This window comes from Mugil cephalus, chromosome 11 (assembly GCF_022458985.1).
Source record: "Mugil cephalus isolate CIBA_MC_2020 chromosome 11, CIBA_Mcephalus_1.1, whole genome shotgun sequence".
Lineage (NCBI taxonomy): Eukaryota > Metazoa > Chordata > Actinopteri > Mugiliformes > Mugilidae > Mugil > Mugil cephalus.
The window spans coordinates 21,650,575-21,676,459 of record NC_061780.1 but is presented as its reverse complement, the minus strand read 5'-3'; the positions used below and the strand labels follow the sequence as shown (position 1 = coordinate 21,676,459).

At 42.4% G+C, this 25,885-nt stretch overlaps 1 protein-coding gene across 3 annotated transcripts in view; it reads right to left on the bottom strand.

The window, feature by feature from the left end:
* LOC125016674 (low-density lipoprotein receptor class A domain-containing protein 4-like) overlaps positions 1 to 25,885 on the bottom strand; it is a 232,025-nt gene that overhangs the window by 147,128 nt on the left and 59,012 nt on the right. The window contains exon 1 of one of the 3 annotated variants that reach the window (XM_047599308.1): positions 14,593 to 14,681. The exons of the other annotated variants lie outside the window; for them this stretch is intronic. The gene's annotated coding sequence lies outside the window, so the exon portion shown is untranslated. Of the gene's footprint in view, positions 1 to 14,592; positions 14,682 to 25,885 lie in introns of those variants that run through there. 3 annotated transcript variants of the gene reach the window in all.

The following is a 25,885-nucleotide window of genomic DNA, read 5'->3' as shown; positions in this document are numbered from 1 at the left end:
ATCAGAGCCGCCTATCAGTGTCGCAACATTAACTAAGTCTGTTTTACAACTTACTTTTTACTCTTTTTTTTTTCCCCACCCGATTGAACCGAGCTTGGCCGCCATGCAGCCTCAGAAGGAACTCTGCACAGATGCTCGTGAACGCGCGTGTTCTTTTTGGGAAAGAGAGATCGGCGTGTGCTTCCAAGGAAGCATCGTATCAAAGGTCGTCAGTGTTAGCGTCCAGTGAAAAAACGTATTCAAAAGGAAGTTCTGGTCAGAAATAGTTTACGGTCAGACTCTGCGCTCTTAAAAAAGATCTTAATTCCCCTCATAGGCCCCCGCTGCTCCCAGGATCCTCAAATCAGGATGATTTACCTACTTGCTGAACACTGGAGCACAGCGGTGTGGGGGTTCTGGGTTCAGATCCAAAGGCCCACACGGGGGCCGTTCTGGGTGGAGTTTGCATGTTCTCCCCGTGTCTGCGTGGGTTCTCTCCGGGTACCCCTGCTTCCTCCCACCGTTCAAAGACATGCTTAATGGCCGCAGGGGTGAGTGCGAATGCTTGTCTGTCTGTCTGCGATAGACTGGCTTTGAGGGGGCGGGGTTTGCTTAAACTATTGAACTAAACATCGCAACATTTTCTCTCAGTTTATTCAACAATTTTTGAAATTTCGTCTTTTTTTCAGGGGGTTTCCGCGACATGATTTTCTTTCTTTTCAAGTTATTTTTTATTGGTTTTTGAGCAAATACTGACAGCTACACAAGACGGTCTTAAAATTAAGGAATGACAAGAAACAAGAACACAAACGTTAAAAGGTCACAGCTAGACAACTGCTATAAGGTACCATAGTTCAGTTTTGGGTGTCTGAACTGTGGGTTTTACCAAGTGTTGGAACGCCAACAGCAGCGTTGGAACTAACAAGGGTCAATTGGGTCTTGAAAAATGAAAATAGGTAACTAATGGTTCCCATATCATATAGAAGTTTTGTTCTGACCTATGAGCAGAGTGGCGCATTTTTTCTAGCCTTAGGCAAAAAAAAATAGTGGATCAGGTTCTAGGAGAGTTTCTAGGGTCAGTGAGAGCGTCTGAAACACATTTCTCCAGAACTTTTCAAGGCTGGAACATTCCCAGAACATATGCAATTTGGACTTTTGTCGCATTTGGAACTGATATCTGAGGATATCTTAAGATAGTCTCTCTGGACAACTTTGAAATGGAGCAGGGAGTGGCGAGCGCACATGGAGGTGGAATGTTGTTGTTGAAGAACAGCATCCCACAGGTCATCTGAAAGTGATTGGCCTGGATCCCGCTCCCAGGCAGCGTTAATGTTGACACGAGATATTCTCCAAGCAGAGAATTGTAAAGCGTGATCACAGAGAAATGACATGGCGTTGTGTACATAAGATAAGTCTGTTTAGTTTGTTATACATGAACAAAGTACAGGCCTGTTCTATAGCAAAGACGACCTTAAATGACGCTGATCTGACGCTGGACAGAAAATTAAAATTAACTTGACCATCAAGGGGGGATTGGCGGTGTCGTTGATGATTAATTTGATGCTAGGGAACACTGTGATGTAACAGCAAACTGGCCGTCCAAAAGCTGCAGCAAACTGACCAAAAATAATTATTCATGACATTTAAGAGTAGAAAGTCTTAGAATGTATTTTTTTTTCTGCTGAGAGTTACCTCACTTATTCTCCTCAGAGTTGAGCAAACTACAATTCTGCACTACTGCAGGGAGCAGAATTTTTTTATTATTTTTTTTTTTAAAGTGGGCTTTTCACAACGTGTGCATCTTTCAGTAGTCGATAAGGACATTATTACTGTGTGTATGCATTAAATCCCCCCCAAAAAAGAACATTCTATTCTGATGGAGGAACTAAAACAGCATATGGGCTATTCGGGACTCCAGGAGCAAGCTCTTATATCAGATTCAATTATATTACAAAAGCTTTATATGTTATATAATTTGGCCTATAAAGCTATTACATTTTTTACAAACTTTCTGTCTTATCAGGTAGAAAGGGGAAACTTTTCTGTATAAAAGTTTGTCCAATCTGACACAGGAGCTTTTTCTGCTGACTACCTGGGAAAGTCAGTCCAACCTGACCCCAATAATTATCTATTTGGGTTTATTTGGGCACAGAGACTACTACTACTACTACTACCACTTCTGTCTGTCTGTCTGTTTGTCTGTCTGTCTGTCTGTCTGTCTGTCTGTCTATCTGTTTGTCTGTCTGTTTGTCTGTCTGTCTGCTGGGTCATCTGAGGACAGCTCGTCGTCATGGCAGGCCGTGGAAAACACGGCTCCAGGTGAATGTTTGCTCTCCGGTCGTTTAAGGACAAATCCTGGTCTCCAGTCTTATCTCCGGATCTGACTGGCCGCAAAGACGTCCAAGTGTGACCAATGCAGAGCACACAAAGGTTCTGGACAAACATCACAACAACAGGAGAGGAACATGGAGAACTGACAACAACGAGAAAAAACAACAAAAAAAAAAAATGTGGAAAACAAGCTGATTCTACAATTCTTTCTCTGTGTGTCATCAAGTCGTTTGTCACTGAAAAAAGAAATGGAAACGGCAAGAAACCCCGCATAAAAAATGCTTTAGCCGTTGCCTGTAATATTTATCATGCTGTCAACTCCAGTGCAAGTGTCCCCCTGGTCACTGTTCTTTACTGAATGCGGCTGCAGAGCAAATCATTGAATCAGTTCTTATGACCAGAACCATATATAATACATACAGGTTCTCTGGGTGACGTTCAGGAGAGGAGGCTGCTGAAGGCAAATGCACATCATCATCTTCTCTATTTTTCTTTAATCCTGATGAGCTAGTTTTGTTCAAATAAAGATACCAAGTGTGTTGTTAAATACGTGGCAGTCAATGGAGAGAGACAAATCGATTTTATCCCTAATAATCTATTTAATCTAAGGATCTTAAGGCTCATTTAGTGTACTGTGGCACACAGACCCCATAACCTATGCACATAGCCAAAGCCATATATATTGTCAGTCTGGCTCGCCCCTGTAACAACACCACCCAAACACTAGTTTGTGTCTTTTTTTTTTTTTGCCAGTCGGGTTTATTTTTGTTTCTGCTTCCTGCTTCGCTTTCAACAACAGCGACTGAAACTTTCGCCGACATTTCACCAAATACGACTCATGCAAATCTTTGTATCTCTATGGGTTGAGGGGAGGGGCCTCTGTGGACCATCCCACAGACACGTAATCAATTTGGGTTCTAGTGAATTTAGAGGCCAGGTCAACACCTTGTGTAATTTTTTAGGTGTTTTGGCCGCATCCTGCTGGGGATGGCTGCTACCATCAAGGAGTGTCATCGCTATGGGGGTGGGGGTGCCTGGTCTGGTCTGGTCTCCCAGGTACGTCCAAAAATTTCCCATCAGAACACTGAATTGTCACAACACGATCAATGCTATTGACCGTCAGTGGTGATAATGTTGTGGCTGATCGGTGCATGTGTCACTGTCTGACACCAAAAAATACACAAATAAGGAAACTAAACAACCCTTATTTACATAAAATATTTACCAGCTCCATATTACAGCACCATGTGACCTATGAACCGGGGGAAATGAGAACAGTTTGCATCATACATCTATTGGTATTGAACCATGTTCCTGCTTCCAGTGTTTGCCAGTCATTCTAACATACGGGACAACTATCAGCTGTAACAGCCTGCTCCGACACCTTCACCGGGTCACACGGGGACATGTGCTTATCAGTGAGACAGCAGTCAGACAGACAAACATGGACTGGGGAACAGACTATTTAACCACGGGGCCGGTCGCATCTGTTACACTGAAAACTCAAGCATGCTAAGAATGTGACCGCATAACAAATAAAGAACTGGGGCTGCTGAGAGCTCTGCCGCAACAGACGCGAAGAGAGAGAGAAAAAAAAAGGAAAAAAAAAAAGATAGCTTTCATGGACTGCGGCAAATGTCTCACTATGTGTATATTTTTAAGAATTTACCTCTTTGGAGTCAGATAATGAGGCTAAGTGTTGACATCCAATCCGTCCCGCTTCACAAGCAACAAGAAAAGACAAACTGTTGTTTAAGCCCTGCAGCCGGCGCACGCACTTCTTGATCTGCTGCTTTTTATAAAAATGTTGAATAATGATTATGGTCGGCCATCTTTAATTGTTGATCAATCACATCATTCTCAGGCAGCATCCGGTCCATCCCATCGCCAACATGGAGATTCTAGAGCCACATGTACTGCAGCCTGCAGCCACTACTCAGGGTAGAAAACACTGCTTTAACTTGCTCTGCGTGTTTTTCAGTTAAATAAATGATTCTATCTGTCCTGTGACTGTGACCCCAGGGCGGACTGGGACTGTTTTGATACCTTTAAATTGCAAATTGCACCTTTAAATAACATCCCGTGACAATTCAGTGTTCATCTAGACCAGACCAGGCCCCCCCTCGACCCCATAGCAGCAGCCATCCCCAGCAGGATGCAGCCTCACACAAAAAATGGTTGAGTAACAACTAAAAAAAAAACATTAAGAGCGGCACAAGGTGTTGACCTGGCCTCCAAATTCACTACATCCCAAACTGATCAAGTGTCTGTGGGATGCACTGGAACGAGCCTGATCCAGGCAGTTCACTCGTCTAAACCCATACGACTCAAAGGTGCCCTCTGATAACATTCTGTTGCCAGGCAACACAGGACACCCTCAGAAGGCCCGCGTCCATTCTCTGCTGAGTCACAACTGTTTTAGAGGCACAAACGAGACCTACACAGGATTAAGAAGGTGGTCATAATGTTATGCCAGACTGATGTATGTCACATGCATTACACAATAACAGTGTTACTTAACCCTTTAAAACCAAATGAATCGGTTAAAGCTGTGTTTGAATTCTCACAATGGTTTGCGCTACTGACAAAATTGTGTGTCTGAACACTGGGAAGTTGTGCTTTTGTCTGGAAGACCTTGTTAAATCTCAAGGGTATAACAAACAAATTTGTCCAAACAGCTCTCTCTTCCTGGGTCTCCCCCTGGGCCTGCGTCGCTCCCCAACCTGCAGCCAACAGCAGCGGCGCGTCATCATTACCGTAATGGCAGCTTTTTTTTTCCAGTGCAAAGTGCAACTTCCCAGTGTTCAGACACACTTTGAATTTAGTCCATCGCAATACCGCAAGCTTTTTTTTTTTTTTTATGCGCTGGCGAATGTTCAGGTCTTTAAAGGGTTGATGATCTGCCTGTGCCTTTAAGCAATACTCGCCGTCTGCCCGCCTATTGTCTGTCACGATAACCTCCTGATAACGCACAGTTCGCGTGTGCAGGTGGCGGATGAGAGGTCACTTAGGGAACACACACACACACACACGCACAGGCAGTTGAAGATTACACAAGACCCCAAATGATTAATGGAAGATCCACTTTACTGTGCTTCATTAGCCCCGTCCATACTGTACTCCGGTTTGACAAGGCTGGCTCGCGGCCAATCCCTCAGCTCGCAGAGGCCCTTTAAGGTCGAGCCTGGCAGCCAGTGTCTCACACCTCCGTGACGTGGTTTGGAGGTTTTACAAGAACGGGCGCACTGCACTTGTCCTTGTAAACATTACTGCAGTGTTTACAGAATAGAAGCGGAATGTAGAGCTTGCTCATTATACAATATAGCGAAATAGCAGCCTATGAGGAGAAACTTGGTAAGCATATCAGCATTTGGAAAGATCCTTGAGTTTTCATATAAATCTTCTAAGAGAAGAAACGGCTCCATTTAATTCTAAGTGTCCTTTCAGCTAAATGGATTTGAGGTTGTGTACACATGGGGTTTTGGACACCTTTCCTCCGCTGCTGTCCAAAGGGAATGCTTTCTTTTTTCTCCAGAGTCCAGATTCTCACTCATGATTTTCGGCACGGTCAGACCGAGGTACTCGGCCACAGCGTAGGTGCCTCGTAGGGATGGCGTAGCTCTGAACCCTAAGGTGTAGCCTACACTCGGTGGCTGTGGCTCAGAGAACATCATCTGCGAACCAGAGGAGTAACGGGTCAATTCCCGGTTCATAAACCAGATGCCATCAAGTGCCCTTGAGAAAGACACCGAAGGCAGAGGCTGCTCTCAGCGCATGGCACCAACGAATGTGTCGATGAATCACTGCGACTGTAACAGAAAGATGCCAGTACGCCAGCCCACAGGTTGCACTGCGTACACCGGTGCATCCAGTCTTAGTAGACGGATTCTGGAAGTATAAACCGAACTTAATTATGCAAGAAGTGTGAGTAGATGATCTTTCAAATGCTAATATTTTTTTTAAAAAATAAATAAATAATAATAATTGACTGACATTCATTTTTAGCTTACATATTTAAATTTGACCTTTAAATGTGTTTACTTATTGCATATATTACTGCTACCACTGCAGAGCATATGTACAAAAATGCAAAAGACGTATGTCCCAAAACAGAGGACTTGATTTTCAAGGGTAATTTTTTTGTTGTTTTTCTTTCTTTCTCTTTATTTATTTTAAAAAAAAAATACTGATTTAAGCAATGCTTATTTATATGTTTAATTTAAAAGAATATCAGCTGATATTCAATGGTGGTAGTGATATCCTGGTTCGTGGACTTTCTGGATGAAGAATTTATGAAACACAGCATTTAACTTTATTGATTTCCATCCCAAAAACAAATAAATAAGACAACTTACCGAGCAGTCACGTACTCATTACTGCGTCTCATCCTCTGCCTTTTTTGGGCAACAATAAAAACAGAACAACAACAACAAATTTTCTTTTAGTTAGAGAAATTATCTCATACGTTATTCGCGGCGGGGTGAAAAAAACAAAAAAAAACAAAACAAACATCTGAAAGTGTGAAGTGATGCACCAAACGACTGGCAAAGCATAAGCAAACAACGGTAGGCTGAAGGCACCATTCGTCACATCCTTGTCTGGTCTGGCTCTGTGTCACACTGACTGCCAGCCGAGTGTGACAAATCTGACAGGCTTAATCTGGCCATGCATCAACTCTAGTGTCGAGAGGCTGGGCACACAGACCCGGGCGGACACCTACAATAAACCACGGACAGAGTGGCAAACGACAGACAGGAAGTGGAGTGTCAGTAACATGGAAGCTCAGCGATCTAAGCAGCTGCCAGAGATGGACACGCATGGTTATAGTATAAGCTTGAATGCGTGTCTGTGTGTGTGTGTGTCGTGTGTGGTATATACGAGTGCAGATTGTTTAAAGCCTACACACCCAATCTGACAATCCATACTGACAGGCCGCTCCACACAAAGACTAGAAAGAGACAAGAGCCATCGGGCAAAATTAGCCTACACTTCCGTAAAGAGACAATTGATCAAAGGCCTTTCCCTCAAGAGCTCTCCAAGGATTTACTTAAAATGTCTCTTGATGTGATATTTAGTAGCCGGGCTGATTAGCTGGCTGTCCGATCATCAAACCGAGACAAAAGATGGGGAAAGCCTGGACGGATTAGAAGGGGGAATCAAAACAGAGATTGTCTGCAGGCGTAAACACGGGGCCCATACGCATGATGCGCTGAACAAAAAACATGTGAGGTGGATGTTAATTGATGAGCGTGGTAAAGTAACACTAGAAATCAGAAGAAAAGCTCAGCGTGTTGCTGCGGCTTAACCAGTCTTTGTTGTAAGTGATTGGTGGAAATCAGAAATCCTTGACACGGAACGGGAAAAGATTACCTGATAGTCAAAAAATACAAACTCCCCCTGGATCTGGATTTAATTATAACTTAGTATCAGCACCAGATCCACCAGAGACTGGCCAATTATGGACAGGGAAACTTTTAGCAAACAAGACGGCCGACATTTGCTCCTTGTTAATGGTGGCGACAAATGTAGAAAATGAAACATGAGCAGGCAGCAGCCCACTTTACTACTGGTATGTAGTGCTGCCAATAGTCTGCTGTTGCATGTCGTGCATGGCTTACGAGTCCCTCGTCTTTGAGGTCAAATTTGGCGTCAATAAATGTGATAATATTTGATCACCGCGTGCAGCACCTGATGGAAAACTACTTAACACGTTGTCTACAAAGAATCCCATTCAGCTTCTGTCCATTTATTGCTTTACATTTTAACCAGTGCAGCTGTCTGTAAAGGCCATTCACTGTGACCCTAATGGTCCTTTAATGTACAGCTGGACATAGACGGCGTAACCTAGCTACGGGGGTGCGAAGCATTTGTACTCGAGCGCTCATCGGTCTTGCTTGCTTTGTTTAAATCTGGTGTGTCTTTTACGGCAGTCGGGTTAATTTTGTTTTTACTTCCTGCTTCACTTTCAACCATAGCGCTAACCCTAACCCTAACCCTAACCCTAACCCTTTCGGTTAAATTTTGCAGAAGACGGCACATACAAACGTTTGTATCTCCGCACCTCCTCAATTAACTTTTCCCTAATGTCTTCCATCTTTTTTTGATCCTATACAATCAATTTGAAAATTGCAGAGATGGAGAAACAGTCGGAAATACTGAAAGCTGAATACGCAACTACCAAGAGGACCAATCATAGCTCTTGTGGTTTGTGTCGTCGTTACATTTCTGGAGAGATACAAGGCAGGGTACAGCACGGTCTAAGCTAGGGGTGGGAAAATGGCAATATGTTGCAATTCGTCTTCTTCAAATACAATATTTATTTTGAATATCTTAATATCGATTTTAAAAGAAAAAGAAAAATTCATGTTTTGAGGCGGATCGCGAATGACTTCTGCACCTCCACTACACAAGGTGTTGCTGTAGCACCCGCTCACTGAGTGGCATTCCCTGCAGTGGTGAGCGAGGCAGTGGAAGAAGTGGACAGGCAAGCAGCAGAAGCCTAACCCTAGCCCTAACCCGTAACAAATGCACGTAGCCTACCCTGGTGTGAGCCATTTATACTTGTGAGCTCATCAGTCTGGCTCGCTCAATGAAACGGCGCTCAACCTTTTTTGCCAGACTGGTTCATTTTTATTTCTACGTGCTGCTTCACTTTACACTTCTTGATTCACTTCAACAACTCTCGCCGAAATTCCACGAGATGAGTTAACCTTCCACAGTTTATCTTTCCTCAATCCAAAACAATCAATGCAAAAACTGAAGCAACCAGAAATAATAAAGTGTAAATAGACCAAGCGAACCAATCCCAGCTCTTGCGGGTTGCGTCGCCGTTAAATTTCTGGGGAGGTGCACGTCAGGCTACGGCGTTAGGACCTGCACGGAGTCTGTGCTGTCGCCGAGGTATAAACGGCGCATAACTGGATACTGGATCATAGCCTAGAGATGCAGTTCCTTCTTGGACTGTCAGCCCAGAAGTCTTAGGGCAAAGCACTGAGTGCACACGGTAAAAGTGTTCAATGTGTTGCCTCTCTCATTTCTTTGGTATGAAACAACACAGAGCAGATGGGCTGGGAGACATGAACGTACTGAGTGCAGATTACGGACTTTTATAAGATATCTGGGAAATGAATTTTGAACATTTTTCCACACAGCATGTGGCACCATGGGAAGAGAAGATTTTCCATTTCTGTTTTCCATCCTCTTAATGTGTATTCTGGCAGCTTTTTACCTACACGCAATGCGATTAAAGGCTTTTTTTTTTTAGGGCTGAGTCTGTTCACATTTCTCATGCTCTTTTACTCCAAATTTATTTCCGACTCGCAAAGAAACAATTTCAGACTCTGACTAATAATTCTACAGCTAAAGGCAATGTCTATCTATCTATCTCTGTGAATAAAAAGGCTGACAAACTGATTCTGCAAAGTTGCATGAGGGAACTATCGGGTCACAACGTTTGAACTTTCCTTATCTTCTGTGCCTTCAGAGAAAGTTGACAGTAGGGGGCGTAATACTGAGGCTATTAATGTTTTTGGTGTCCATTTTCCAGCCAACTCTGCAGCAGCTTAATTAACTCAATCCAAAATCTAAAAGTACACAAAAACACGCAATATTACATTGGAAATGTAAGATTGAGGGATGCAAAACATGAAAAGGAAACACTGTGAAACTACAGTCCTCAGGAGAAGCTTAAACCATGTTACCTTCTACAGTGAATACACACACAAATACGAACCGTAAAAAGAAGCATGTAAACATGAAAATGTGTAGGTGCAGTGGAGTGCAGACACACGCATGAAAAAAAAGGGATCACACAAAGAAGCACAGCGTGTGCAAACGCAGCAGCTAGAGGCAGCCGAGACATTACAGGCTGCAGTCACGCAGCAAAAATCCATCTTGTTCTCTCTGACTGGGGAAAATAAAAAAAAAAAAAAGTATAAAGAAAATCAGACAGCACAGCGCAGGCAAACAGAGCGACCTGCCTCCCCAGAGAGAGCTCTGGCTGTCTGTCTGAGGAGGAAATGAATTCCTCCGGCGCACACGCGGAGGAAGACGTAGAGACATTCACACACCGACGTATGCATTCACACGTGTTGCATGTATGTTAAGATGTGTTACGGTCAGACATAAGACACACGATCTGTGACAGTGAGGAGTAGACAGGTGTTTGAATCATGATGTCCTTTGACCACACTGATCAGACACGACATTAAAACCACTGACAGGAGAAGTAAATAACACTGACCATCTTGTGACAATTCAATGTTCTGAACTAGCATCAGTGTGGATGTTACTTAGACACGTACCACCCACCTAGACCAGACCGGACACCCCCACTCAATAGTGATCTACATCCCAAGCAGGATGCACAGGCAAACACACAAAAACGGTTCAGGAACAACTCAAAAAACATGAAAAACAGTACAAGGCATTGACCTGGCCTCACTAGATTCCAAACTGATCAAGTATCTCCCTCAACCCATCGGACTCAAAAATCATCCCACTAACAACAACAGTTTTGGAGGCACAAGGGAGACACACACAATATATATAAGGTGGTCATAATGTTATGTCTGAACAGTGTATGTTACTGGATTTCCATACAAATGGTGGTGGAAATTTTAACAACATTTTGAGAAAATCTACCAAAGAAAATATCAGTAAAATGACTCGCTGCTCACATGCCGCTCACTACCACTACGTGAACATTACATTTCCCAAAACATGCTTACCAATGTTAACGCAAAATCATACATACATGTCCACTGTCTCGGGTTTTCAGCGTAATCAGTAATCGACATGATCGTAAACAGCCTTAAGTGCGCATCCTTAGATTAGGTATACTAAAGAGTGACAAGACAGAAGGATAAGGCCAAATACTGTCACAGTCTATTAAGAGTTGCTTAACATTCGATGCCCTTTTGAGTTCGTTAATAATACATGCAGTCACTTTGTTAAAGCATCAACTGCCTCCCAGCGTGTCGATTGCTGGATAAATCGGTGAGGCCTGCAGACGCTGCAGATAAACGGATCTCAGCGTACGTGACGGCTGGGGCGTCACAGGAAACTGTAGCACACGTGTCAAAGATATCACAGAGGGAATCCACCGGCGGTAGTTTTATTCATTTGTTTTAGTTCCGTTCTGTCCAACAATACATATTCTTCTTGCATGTCTTGTGAAAATTCCCCCAAAAATTACATCAATCATTTGGGGGGAAAAAATGCTTATTTATATTCTTGTCACATATTTCATCAGTGCCGGTCTCCTACTTGTCTATTAACGATGAAGCTACAGCCACCAGCCAGTTGGAAAGTATGGAAGGAAGTCATTACGCCTGATCATGGAATAGTCGCACACATGATCCCTGTTTTTGCACAACTGGAACTCTCGCCTTGAGTGTAGCACGCTGCAGAGATGCTACAGGGTTGAGTTTGTAACTTTGTATTAATTTAAACTCTTTGTAATTAACCATTGGCTCTAAATGGTAAGAAGCTGCTGACAATAGTCATTGTCTTTCTTCTTCTTTGTCTGCATGCTCAATAGGAAAGTTACACATTTATTCACACGCATCAGTGTGGATCGAGTTGTTTTCAGAAACGAGCTAAAACGCCTTGGCAGCGTAACGCCAAAGCTCTGAGGGGGTGGGAGTTTCGGCGGTGGTCATGGAGTGTCCGCTGCGATTTTTGCGGATATTAATACCCATTTTCAAGTTTGACGAAAGGGAACTGCAAACATTCCACACATTACGAGGGATCCCCGGCTCCTGGAGATCCCTCGACCTCATTCTGGGAGCCACTGCTTAACAAACTGCACTGGACCACAGTGACATTTCAAACTGAATCTCTACAGAAACCAGGGTAGATAGGTCATTCCTAATGGCTCATTTCATTCCGCTGTAAGAGGACATTAGAGGTGACACTCTACATGAAACAACTTGTTATGAGCCCTTAATCTCTCGGTTCAGTCTCTCAGCAGCCATAAAACTGCAGTGAGACAAGAAGCTGACTAAGGAAAATGAGTGTGATAATAATGCAGTTAAAGTGCGGCGGCTCCGAGTCCATTTGGAGCGTCCCAGGCACTGCACAGTGATCTCGATCTGCATTAATCTGCCAGAGGTCACTCTTACTATACATTAGAAAAACTTTTCTTTTTTTTTTTTTTATCCCCTCAGATTTAATGAGCCGCCGTGTTCTCTGTTGCTCTGAGGCCCAGGCTAATTAAGTATGTCACCATATGTTGACATGAGCACCGTGTCACAAGGGACAGGAAACAGTTTAACGATTTTTACACACTTAGTGCATATCCAGGCCCACAATCAAACCATTTTGTATGACTGTATCATGTCTGACGACATAATCCGTCTAAATATAGAAAATATCACTAAATGTTTCTTTCATTTTTTCCCTCAAGTCTCATTTACTGGAAAATAAAAAGGTTATTTAGATTTTTTTGATTTTTTTTTGGACATGCATTTGAGCTCGTGTCAACACACGCTAATGACTAATGAGTTCAACTGTTGTTGAGCGTCAGTGTCCTGATTGACCGCAGTTTACCGTTGTCATCACGCAGACACAATAACACAGCTGACAGCTAGACAACCTGTCTGTCGTGACATAATTGCATAAATCCGGATTACTTGTCATGGTTTAAAATCTGTGATTGTGTGTGTGTGTGTGTGTCTGTGGGTGCTGCTAATCTAATCATGTTGACTAATTGCACAGACCTGCCTCAGCTTGATTCTCTACCCCGTCTGTCAGTCTCAGGACGACTTCTATCAGTTATCTTAAAAGTCAAACTTACTTTCAAAATTCAAACTTGTAATTAAATGTTATGACAACACATTATGCAGCTGATGTACTGCATATACTGTCCATGTACTTGGGACCAAAACGCACCATTTTGTGAACAGGGTGGACATTTTAGAATATTTCGCAGTCTAAATCCAGTATTCAATTCATTCATTTAATCCCTTTAAACCTCTTAGTAAACCAGTTTACTGATCAAATTTAGAAAAATGCCAAAGCACGGTTGGAGGATCCATATGAAATCTTTTTAAGTTGATAGCACTGTCTTCAATCCAGTCACAGCCATTTTGTTTTAAGCTAATTCATCTTCCCAGATGATTTGCAGGGAGATTCATTTAAGCAATTCCCCAAATTATTCCAGAAAAGAACACAGGCTAGTGAGGCTAGCTGGTAAAAGTTAGCACTTTTTCCCACCGATGTTAACATTTAGTTTAATTCAAGATGCACACAAGAATGCCATGTTACCTCTACATTATTTATAATTTATTTATTATTATTTTTAAGTCCCTCTCAAAATAACATGAGAAAAAGTCTTCTTGGAGGGAATGCTAACGCTAACATTAGCAAACCTGGTGAACCTTTTTTGCTGAGGTATTAATCCAAATATGTGTGGGAAAAATGTTTAAACACAGGGGCTTTCATCTTTTTATTCCAAGATTAGGCTTAAAAATAATCTAAAATCTATTTGCTGAGTGTTCCTCCCGCACAGAACAATGAGGTGTAGCATTAGCCACGTTAGCAGAGTTGCTTTCATTGTGTCGGCAAATGAGCAGACTACCGAAATCACAACAGGTAGTCCTTTCACCGCAACATGAGCTGCCTCGAGACTTGAATTGCAACACTTAGCAGCAGGCCATTGTTATTATGTTTGTTTTATCTAATATGAATTTTAATTTCAAGTTTTACTTTTTATTCTTGTCTTTTTGTGAAGCATTACGGCTGATACACGGTCAGGAAGAAACTTTCCTTCACGCGAAGGGAGCGTAAGAAAGAAGGAAGAGATGGAAGATGAGCCTACTACTCCAGCTCCGAGCCTGAGGCTCTAGTCATTCTTCATATCACACTGCTATCACATCCTATATGATGACTCATTCTGTTTCCTATTACCTTCACAGGACCCCGGTAATGATACAGTATGTTTGCCCTGTAACAAATACCTCACAGGGACTCAGGCGGTGTCTGTGAATTCATATGCTCGCATGGTGGAAGGCTACGTTTATACACACGCACGCTAAATCGCACACGAACGCACAGGTTGTTCCCAGCAGCCTGATGCATCGGACTCATCTTACAAATATAAACAGGGCTTCTTTACCTCAAGCAAACATAATCTTTAAACACGCATCCTCCCCCTCTCTGTTTCTCTCAAACACACATCCACAGGATCTATCCATGGAGTGTCATTAAACCCCATCCAACCCCAGCAAGCATATGCCCATAACAAAGGTTCAGAGATGTGTTATTACTGATAATGTGTACCTGCGCTGAGAAATTCCCACACTGATCCCATGGCTCCGGGCTACGGCGTCGCTGAGTGGAGCTATAGATGGTTATTTTCAGACCATTCCTGCTGCGTGAGATAAAAAACAACTGAGCATCAGGGAAGAATAAGAGATAGGAGAGTAGGTTTCTTTTAAATAGATTGAAACACCGAATTACAGACAAGTAAGAAACCTTCAAAGGTTCACTTTAAGACATCTAAAAAAAAATAAAATTCAGAATGGAGAACCTTCGATAGGGGACGTGTGCGCTGAGGTTTGTGACCTCCATTTTTAATTTGTCTAAAGCTTCCCTAGTAATAATTACAGCTGAAAATGACCTCTTGTTTTTTAAAGAAAAAACCTAAAAATGTGACCGTTTTCTCGCTACTATTTCTATTTGTGGACTTTCGACTTGTCCTGCTTAACATACGCATCTTTTACATGGCATGTCAAAACTCAAAGGCTTCAAAATCACACTGGGACTTCACTCTAAGACTGCTAGATGCTAATATAGAATAGTAGAATAGAAGAACCTTAAATATGTTGTATGTTTGGCATTTCAAGACTTCAATCGATTGTTACTTGTGAATCTGGAACAAGATGATGTTTATAGCTTAGATGAATTATGTAGATGTTTTTACTGAAATCTTCATCATAATATCAATATGTTTACACACAGGAACCACCACTAGTGCTAGTACTTTGCAATACTGTGTTACTAAGTTTCATATAGTACGGCACTGCCCAGCACAACATTTATTTAACACATAAAGACTTAACTTAAATGAGTTCACCCTAGTCTTAACTTTACATTAATTAATTAAAAATGTTTAGTATTTTGGAAATACAACAAAGTATCAGCTTCAACTAAATTTTTTTAAGTTTACTGTGTGAAGTTGGTCTCACTACATAATATCTGTTATATTATTTTAAGTTTTGAGCAAGTGACCCCTGGTGGTGGCTCGATGCAGCGCGCTGTGTAACGAGAGGAGGCTTCCCGCTCAGTTTCCGTTGTCTACATGCTAATCCTGCCAGCAGGGACATGTAATACTATTATTTTTACTTTCGATCCGATAACAAGTAATACCAAGTCTAATATCCCCATACCGATACTTTTAGATGTCTACTTGCATGTAAGAAAATGAAGATTTTTACAATGAACATTTGTGAACATAATTATGAAAAATATATTTTAAACCTCTGTAAAAGAATAAAACAAGCTGCCAAATATCAGACTTCTCTCTAATCAGAGCAATTAAAGACAATCTGTGCAAATCGAGTCAACTGGAAATCTGAGCAAATCACATTTAAAATAAATCTCTCTCAAGCAAAAATGAAAATAAGAACAGCCGCTCTGACTTCAATAGTTCCTTGCGCTCCCTCTTTCTCACACGTTTTACTTTTTAGACTTGGTATTGGGGTGGCACACTGACACCCTCCCAGCGAGAAAGTCTGGGTTCAAGTCCAGCTCAGAGTTTGCATGTTCTCCCTGTGTTTGCGTGGATATGCTCCGGTTTCCCTCCTACCTTCCAAAAACATGCTCCTTACGTTAACTGTTGAGTTAACTGAACAAACTATAATTACAGAGTATTAGTACGTAGAACTCAACATTTTAAGTTCTTATTTACAAGAAAGTCAAGTTATCTGAACACAACATAATTAGTTGGCAGAATTATCTGTAGTTTTCTTCAAAACTTCTGCTTTTGGGTCCTAACTGTTCCAGCTGCTTAATGCCTGCACGATGCCGGTGATTACGTAAATAGATACAGACGTGCCACAATGTTAACTGAGTCATTGAAGTCATTAAACACAGACCGTCAGTGTTGTTATTTTATGCCAAACTGTCAGAATCCCAAATGAAGAGAAACAGAGACTGTTGGAGAATGCGTCCTCACTGGTTGTTTTTGAGAGGAGTACTCGATAGCAGATGCTAACTGTGATGCTAATCGCTAGCATGGCAGCACATTGAAAGAAGATTGTTTCTGTAAATAAAGGTCTATAAAGGTAAACGATGGATGGATTTGAACCTGTTGGAGTCTTTCTATGTAGAGTTTGCATGTTCTTCTTGGATCTAATGTGTTTTCTCTTACATAGACACGCATGTTAGGCTGACTGATGATCCAGAATCACCTGCAGATGTGCATATGAGCGTGACAGGGTAATACAGCTGCATTTTCAATTACAATAAGCCCGAGTTATTGAACTTCTATTTATTTTTTTTAATCGGTTAATCAAAGGATTCATTGATGTCTCAGAAAACTGTCAGAAAATTAATAGGAAAATAAATCAATAAATTAAAAAGTATTTATAGTTTGACACAGCTCTAGTAAACACAGAAGCCAACAGTGTGCATCTTTACGACTTGTCATCATGCACGTCGACCGATGAAGAGACCTGACCATAACCTGACACCGATTTCACCTGGACACCACTGACAGGTTTCAATAAAAGGACTGAACTCAGCATCATCCTCGCATCACGCCTGAGAACACAACCGTGAACGTCTACACGTGTCAAGGACCTCAATGAACCGGCTGCAAGATCCCTGTCCAAATGCGGGCGAGACGATTATCTATTTGTTTTTAATTCACCGACCTGCGCGATTGCAACATCTCCCTGGAGCTTGATGACTACCTTCGGTTTGTGCATCCCCGTTAGTCAGCATTTGCTCTTTAGGCATATTTGTCTGATTACCGGTAATGGAAGACAAATGCATCAAATGATAGTGTCACAACTTCACTTCGTCTTCAGCATCACTCTAGCTGGATATTACATTAATATGCACAATAGCATCAAGAGGATGTTGCAGACTATGACACATATCCTCTCTGCAGACGTCGCCAATGGGAAAGTAGAAACCTTTCCTCTGGTAAACATCAGAATAATGAGGTAGTTCTAATGTGCACTTAGTTCTCCGAGAATGATTAAAGTAGCATCACAGAGCCAAGAATTTGGGCACCTGATTACCTAATTACCACGTTGAACACATATTCACACGTATCTGCCTAGTAATCTTTCCGTCTTTAATTGTAATTGCAGTGGCCTTTTTTTTTCCCTCAACCCGATGTGTCTTTTACAGTTTGACTTTGATTAGATATTACTCGTAACACGCAGACGCCGAAACACAATGGCTTTTTTTTTCCTTTCGGCGTCGGCTCAAACCGAGTGTGTAACAGCGGCTAGAAATGAAAGTCCAAGTAGAGGAGCTGGATGAATGTAGAGAATTCCTTTCCAATCTGAGCCGGTGGGAAGAAGCTGCTGCATATGAGTGTGGCTGGTTGATAAATGAAAACAAACGTCTTCTGGATGTCAAGACGAAGACGACACAGAGATTGTTTCAGTGCATGCTGCTACAAGACACACACACACAGGGAGGAACGCAGCCCCTTTTGTACACATGTTACATACAGTGGGGGAAATAAGTATTTGATCCCCTGCTGAATTTGTAAGTTTGCCCACTTCCATAGAAATGATCAGACTCTGGTTTTTATGGTTGTTTACTGGTTATGGGTATAGACAGAATATCAATCGAAAATGCATAAAAAACACACAATCTAAAAGTTATAAATTGTTATGTATTTTATTAAGGGAAATAAGTATTTGATCCCCAACAATTCACTTAGAATTCAGGCTCCTACAGATTGGCTGGTGCGCATGTGGCACACAGCTGTGCTCAGTCAACTAATTACCAATACTCCTGATCTTAACTCGTCATGTATATAAAGCACACCTGCTCTAAGAATCAGTTTCTTACATTCCAACTTCTACAGCACCATGGGCAAGACCAAAGAGCTGTCAAAAGATGTCAGGGACAAGATTGTAGACCTGCACAAGGCTGGTATAGGTTACAAAACCATCAGCAAAAGGCTTGGTGAGAAGGTGACAACTATTGGTGCCATTATTCGCAAGTGGAAGACCCATAAAAGGACCATCAACTGTCCTCGGTCTGGAGCTCCCCGCAAAATCTCGCCTCATGGAGTGAGGATGATGATGAGAAAGGTGAGGGAGCAGCCTAAAACAACACGGCAGGAGCTTGTTAATGATCTGGAAGCAGTTGGGACCTCCGTCACCAAGAAAACAGTTGGCAACACACTGCGCCGTTATGGATTGAACTCTTGCAGTGCCCGCAAGGTCCCCCTGCTCAAGAAGGCACATGTACAGGCCCGCCTTAAGTTTGCCAGTGAACATCTAAATGACTCAGAGAAGGCTTGGGAGAAAGTGCTGTGGTCTGACGAAACCAAAGTTGAGCTATTTGGCATTAACTCGACCCGCCGTGTTTGGAGGATGAAAAAACGTGAGTATGACCCAAAGAACACCATACCCACGGTTAAGCATGGAGGTGGAAACATCATGTTTTGGGGCTGTTTTTCAGCAAAGGGTACAGGGCAACTTCACCGCATTATGGGGCCAATGAATGCAGCCATGTACTGTAACATCTTGGACAAAAACCTTCTTTCCTCAGCAAGAACACTGAAGATGCCTCGTGGGTGGGTTTTCCAACATGACAATGACCCAAAACATACTGCCAGGACAACAAAGGAGTGGCTCAAGAAGAAGCATATTAAGGTCATGGAGTGGCCTAGTCAGTCTCCAGACCTTAACCCGATCAAAAACCTGTGGAGGGAGCTGAAGCTCAGAGTTTCCAAGAGGCAGCCAAGAAACTTGAAGGATTTAGAGACTGTCTGTAAAGATGAATGGGCCAAAATCCCTCCTGCGCTGTGTGCAAACCTGGTGACCAACTACAAGAAACGTCTCATCGCTGTGCTTGCCAACAAAGGTTTCTCTACAAAGTACTGACTTGTGTTGTGCTTGGGGATCAAATACTTATTTCCCTTAATAAAATACATAACAATTTATAACTTTTAGATTGTGTGTTTTTTATGCATTTTCGACTGATATTCTGTCTATACCCATAACCAGTAAACAACCATAAAAACCAGAGTCTGATCATTTCTATGGAAGTGGGCAAACTTACAAATTCAGCAGGGGATCAAATACTTATTTCCCCCACTGTACATACATATATATATATATATATATTTTACACACATGTATAGACAAGTAAATCCAGACTGCATTCACCGTGGGGCGCGCACACATGCATGGTTTTGTGGCAGGAAAGCTATTTATACAAACAAGCCAATCGAGCTCAGACAGGGTGAACTGCAGAGGTATAAAAGATGGGGCTTTGGAGACAGGATTAGATAAACAGTAACAACAGAATAGAGAGAGGCTGCTGAAAATCTCATTAACTGTAAATTGAAAAACAGACTAAAAATGTCTTCCAGAGCAATAGCCGAGGCGGGCGCGACGCTTTTTCATCTTCTCCACAACTTTCACGAGTCGATACACCCCCACTCCCTCCTTCTTCCACACAAACACATATATTCTCAGCATGTGCCTGTGTGTGTGTGTGTGTGTGGGTGTAAGTGTGTGTGTGTGTTTTTGTGTTTTTTTTTTGTGTGGTCTTCTTACAGTTTTATCCTTTCTTGAGTTTTATTCCTTTGGAGTGGAGGATGTTTATTACACAGGCAGCCGAGCAAGTGCAAATAAGTGAATCAATACCCAAACACAGACATCTGAGGCAGCTATTAGGGTAATGAGCAACGAACCGCTTCTGCCACATTTCTTATCACAGGAAAAAAAAAAAAAAAAAAATGTGATTGTATGTACAGTCCCAGCACATATTGGCCCCTTTTCTAAACCTTGCAAACCGTCACAACGTCATGTCATACTACTACTGAAAAATCAGCTCGGAGGAAGAATATTGAAAAATGTTACTTTCTCTTTTGCTGTTAGATGTTTCTGCACTTCACATATCGCAAGATAAAAACAAGTCATTGTTTCTGAACTCTTGGACTTAGAATAAGTCTCTCAATGCTTTATATCAGGGGTAAATGTGTATTTAAAGAAATTTTGTGGGGGGAAATAATAAAAAAAAATATATATATATATATATATATAAAAAAAATGTCTAATCAACCAAAGATTTTGTCGAAGACAGAGGGTCCATTCTGTGATGTTTACACTCTGTGATGCTTACACCATCACAGAATGGACAGGGTCCTTCTGAGGGTGTCCTGTGGTGTCCAGGATGTTGTTAGCATCATTACACAGAAACACGAGCCACGTTCACATGTAGAAAAACAATCTTTTTCTCAAGTTTTCCTCTGCGTTGTGTCGCGAATTTCTCCGTAAAGATTGTTCCATTGCAAAAGCCCATCTAGTGTAGAAAGGCTGTAGTACATATCTTAAGCCTGTGCGTGGCGCTGTTTCTGCTACAGAAGCCAGCCCAAAAAAAAGAAGAAGACGCAGAGCATGCATATAAACCCTATGCGGCGTATACAAACATACAGTCTGTATTACAGTCCGTAATCCTTTTTAGCTCATTGTAGTAGCAAAGCAACACTATCTATTGCCCTAGCCACCCAGCGAGGGTCAATATCTGATGCAGCACCATCACAAGCCACCACTGATGTTGTTGAGACAAACACCATATTTTTCTTTTGGGCCCCGGATTCATAAAGGTACGATTCAAGTCACAGTCAAATATCTGGATCCGTCATAGACAGAGGGCAGAAAAGTGCAAGACTTGTGTGGTGTCATCGGATTTGTGTAAACATGGCCTAGATCAGTTTGGGATCGGATAGTGAATGTGGAGGTCTGGTCAACACCTTGTGCTGTTCTTCATGTCTTTTGAGTTGACTGCTGCCATCAAAGGGTGTCATTGTTCTGGGGTGGGTTTGCCTGGCCTGGTATCGGTGGGGGATACGTACAGTATCAAAGTAACACCCATACAAATGCCAGGTCTAAAAGTTTCCAGGCAGAACATTGAATTGTCACAAGATGTTCAATGGTCATAATATTATGCCTGATGGGTGTATGTACTCCAGAACAGCAGTGACTGATAAAACCTTTCATGTCTGTATATGACGTATATGACTTGGTATTCGTAGCTGAGTTTTGCCAGTGCATTTGTTCTACTGAGCATAATGGGAAGCAAACATCCTTTAACATGTCTACGACAAAGAATTCGAACGAAGGCTGTGTGAAAACAATCTGCACTTGAACGCACCACAAAGACTACAGCAAGCGGCCAGCTGTCACGTACATCCTCTTTGTCATTGACAAGGAGAAACTGGAAGAGCTGCTGCTATTAGTTAGGAAGCTACGAAGAGCCACGAACACTTATTTTAATGTTCAGATGAGATGAAGATGGAAAAAAAAAAGAGAAGAGCGCTCTGCATTTGCCTTTCAAACTTCGTTGCTTTGTTTACTTTAGTCACTTCTCTCCCTGTGCTCTGGTTTGCCGAGCTGATTGGCCAATTAGAGAGCTCTCTGTCACTGACTCGTTACGCCGACGATTCAACATTAATTCATCACATTGAATTGGCTGAAAAGCTGCTGACAGGGAACAAAGACAATCAATAACAGCCCAACAATGGCCGACCAAAGACTGGATTCCAATTCTTAATTGCCTAGAAAGCCCTTTCACAGTTGCAAGTGTTTCTGTTCTGCTGATCAGCCACAACATTAAAACCACTGACAGAAGTAAATAACACTGACCATCTTGTGACAATTCAGTGTTCTGCTGGGAAACTTTTAGACCTGGCATTCATTCATGTGCATGTTACTGAGACACGGGCCACCCACCTAGACCAGACCAGACCAGACCAGGGACCCCCCACTCCATAGCAATGACACTCCTTGAGGGCAGCAGCCGTCCCCAGTGGGATGCAGCACATACACACAAATGGTTTAGGAACAATTCAATAAAACCTGAATAAGGTGTTGACTTGGCGTCCAAATTGATTAGATCTCACAGTGATCTGTGGTACGCATCTCTCGACTTCCTCTGATCCACATCATATTTCTCTGGGGACTATCAGCAAACATTTATCAAACTATATCAGAATCCTATCTCCGATTTTACATGGTATATCAACATCAAACAAAAACTGGGAGAGTTTAAAATTGGACCTTTGAGGGAAGTTGACAGCAGCCCTCCGGGTGATCAAGTTTTTTTAGTTAAGTCACATGATCTAGTTGAGCTATTTATTTCCTTTTTGTATTGTATTCTGTTAACTCAGTAAATCTAGTGTCAAACGATCCCTATAAATGTTTTTGAAATGAACTGTCAGTAAGTGGAGCGAGAGTATTAAGTGTCAAGTTTTGAGCAGGTGTCGTGTTTGTTTGTGTGCATGTTTGGTGGACGACATTGGTGAGACCCCAGGAAGAGTAGCTGCGGTGAAGTTCCAGCAGCTAAAGGGGATCTAATTAATAAATAAATAAAATCTAGTAAAGTAGAGGTATGAAACCTCCGGCCACGTACGGCCCAAATTTTTAAATGTAACGTGTCTGCATGACTAATGTCATTTCACTTACTTTCCGGCCAGCAAATGCTACCAACACAAAATAAACGCTGAGGTACTTGTTTTCACCTAAATGGGGGGTGTGGCCTAATTTGCTACAGTCTTCTATAAAGGCCACTGATGAAGTTTAATATTCTAATTATTTATTCTATCCCAGCTAGTTGTAGAAAACTTTCCAAACTCATAAACTTCAGTTTACACTGATTTTTAAATGACGAGTTTCTGCACTGAACGAGCTTGAGATGATTCACTAGTGTTTTGCGAGGACATCCGGGCGTCAGTCGCTGGTTCATGGAGCAGCCGGTGGGCAGTCCTCATGAGCCTGGAGCGGGGCGCATGTCAGCCGCACACAGACTACGGCTCTCAGGTGAAGCAGCAGACGGGCCGGGCTAAAGGTCCGTCAGAAACACACCTGTCAATCAGCTGGCTTTCACCGTCTGAGGCGACCCCCTCTCACCCCTCCCTCACCCGCACACAATCCCACATCATCATGTCACTGTGGGCATTTTCCATTCCCCCTCCGCTCACCACCTTTCCTCCTTTTCCATTCGTCTGTCACAGTTTCACTTCTTTTTTTAGTGCTCTACCCCCGTTTGTCTCTTAGTGGCTGACTTTAGTATTCACAGCCGCTCTTACTCGTTTGACTTTTCCTCTATCCCTCTATTAATTTCATTTTGAGCACCCCCCCTTCCTCTCCCTACCCCTCTCCCTTTCTCTCTGTTTCTCTCCCTTGCTGAGGTGGTCTGGATGGTGGATGAGTCACTGCAGCTTTTGCCACTCTGCGGATGATTTATCTGCCCACAAGGAAGCAGAGACGGGAATGATGGAGGTGTGCGTGCGTAGATGTCAGAGAATAGGGAGGGAGGGAGGGGGCATTCAGGAAAAAGGAGCGAATGATGAAGGGAATGGGAGAAGGATAGAAGGTGAGAGGAGGCCGGAGGAGAGGCAGCTAACCTGCTGGCATCCTACTCTTTCAGCGGAGGGGAACTGAGAGTATCGAGAAAAAAAAAAAGAAAAAAAAAACGACCAATACTGAATTCATTAATTCTAAGAACCCCTGACGATTTAATACATTAAATTTCTTCCAGGGAAATGTTCTAAACATGGATCAAACTCCACCATTTTGATTTTTTTTCACTTCTCTACCCAGCATCTGTGGCAAGGTTTTGTCAGATTTCTGCTCCACTTTTTCGGAAAAGTGTCTCTTTTACGGCAACTTTTCAGCCAGTATCACACATTAAACATCCGCTGTTACAAACATGTTTGTAACACCAGCAAGAAGGAAAGGAAAGGAAAGGAAAGGAAAGGAAAGGAAAGGAAAGGAAAGGAAAGGAAAGGAAAGGAGAGGAAAGAAAACATCAAGAAAGGAAAGGAAAGGAAAGGAAAGGAAAGGAAAGGAAAGGAAAGGAAAGGAAAGGATGATGGAAGGAAAAGGGAGAGAAGCACGCCCAGCCAGAGCCACCAGACATCACGTAGAAAACCCAAGCAAGGAGTCAGAAAAAAAAGGAGGGATGGAAGGAGGGAGGGCTTGATGATGGAGGGAAGGAGGACCTGATGGATGGAGGCGGACTGGGTGGAACGGAGGGAGGGAGTGTTTGATGTAGGGAAGAAGGGAGTGTGATGAAGGGATGCGGGAGAGGAGAGGAGAGGATGCTGAGAGAAGCAGCCAGGAGGGAATTTATTGCAATCATTACACTTGATGGACTCACTGAAGCTGCACTCCATACACACTGTCTGGCTGTGTGTGTGTGTGTGTGTGCGTGTGTAAATATGAGGCCTCCCATCACGTACAGATATACAGTATATATACACACACACACACACACACACACACACACTGTCTGCTGTCTGGTTGAGGCTTTCTGTTTTCTTTAGCGAGTTAACATTTACGAGGGAAAGGAGGAGACGCCGAGAGAGGCGATAGGGGAGGAGGGGTGAGGGGAAATGGGGAAGGTAGTCTGAGTGTCATTTTCTGTCTGGCCGCCTCTTACAACAGGGTGTCCCTTTTACATCGATGTATTCTGTCAGCTATTTCCTCCTCTCCTCATTTTCCTCCCAGACAAAAGAAAATCACATCTCTGGATCTGCGCCGCCATCATGGCCGCCCCTCATTCACTGTCACCGGGACCATCACGTCCCCCTCCGCTGGTAAATTAGCCTGGTCTGTGTGCACTCGTCTTCCCGGGACGCGTGACGCAGCTCGTATGAAGCGGGGAAACATACAATGCGTTCATACTTTCTACTTGATGAAATGACGCAGTTCAGTTACTTAAGCTGGCGAGAATTTGCCAAAAAAAAGTTGTCCAATGTGCTGTTTTGCTTTGTTCATTATCATTGTGAATATATACTGATCAGCCACAACAATAAGGCCGCTGAAAGTAAATAACATAGCCCATAGCGATGACACTCCTTAATGGCAGCAGTCATTCCCCAGAAGGATACAAAAAAATGGTTTAGGAACAACTAGGGATGGGAAAAAAATATCGATATATCACAATATTTTTTCTTCCGATACAATATTTGTATGTTTTGATATCGATTTTAAAAGAAAAAGATGTCCTTTTTTGGGCCGATCGTGATCGACTTCCACACCTTTAATATTGTTTTTTTTTTTCGACTCAATTTGTCCAATAAATTATCACTAATATCTGATACACATATACACAATTAGTATTTTAAGCTGAATTTAAAATTTCTCAGTGAACTATGTAGAATATTTCAATATATCGCAGTAATGTATCGTATCGTGACGCAAGTATCGTAATACGTATCATATCGTGAACATCGTGAATAATAAAAATGATAGTTTGGGTAATAATGGAGGTAATATAGGCCTGTGTTATAGACCCCCCAGTACAGGTGTCTTTGGGTGCTGCAAACTTGCCTGTCTTTGTAGTTTTTTCCAGCATTTACAGTGTC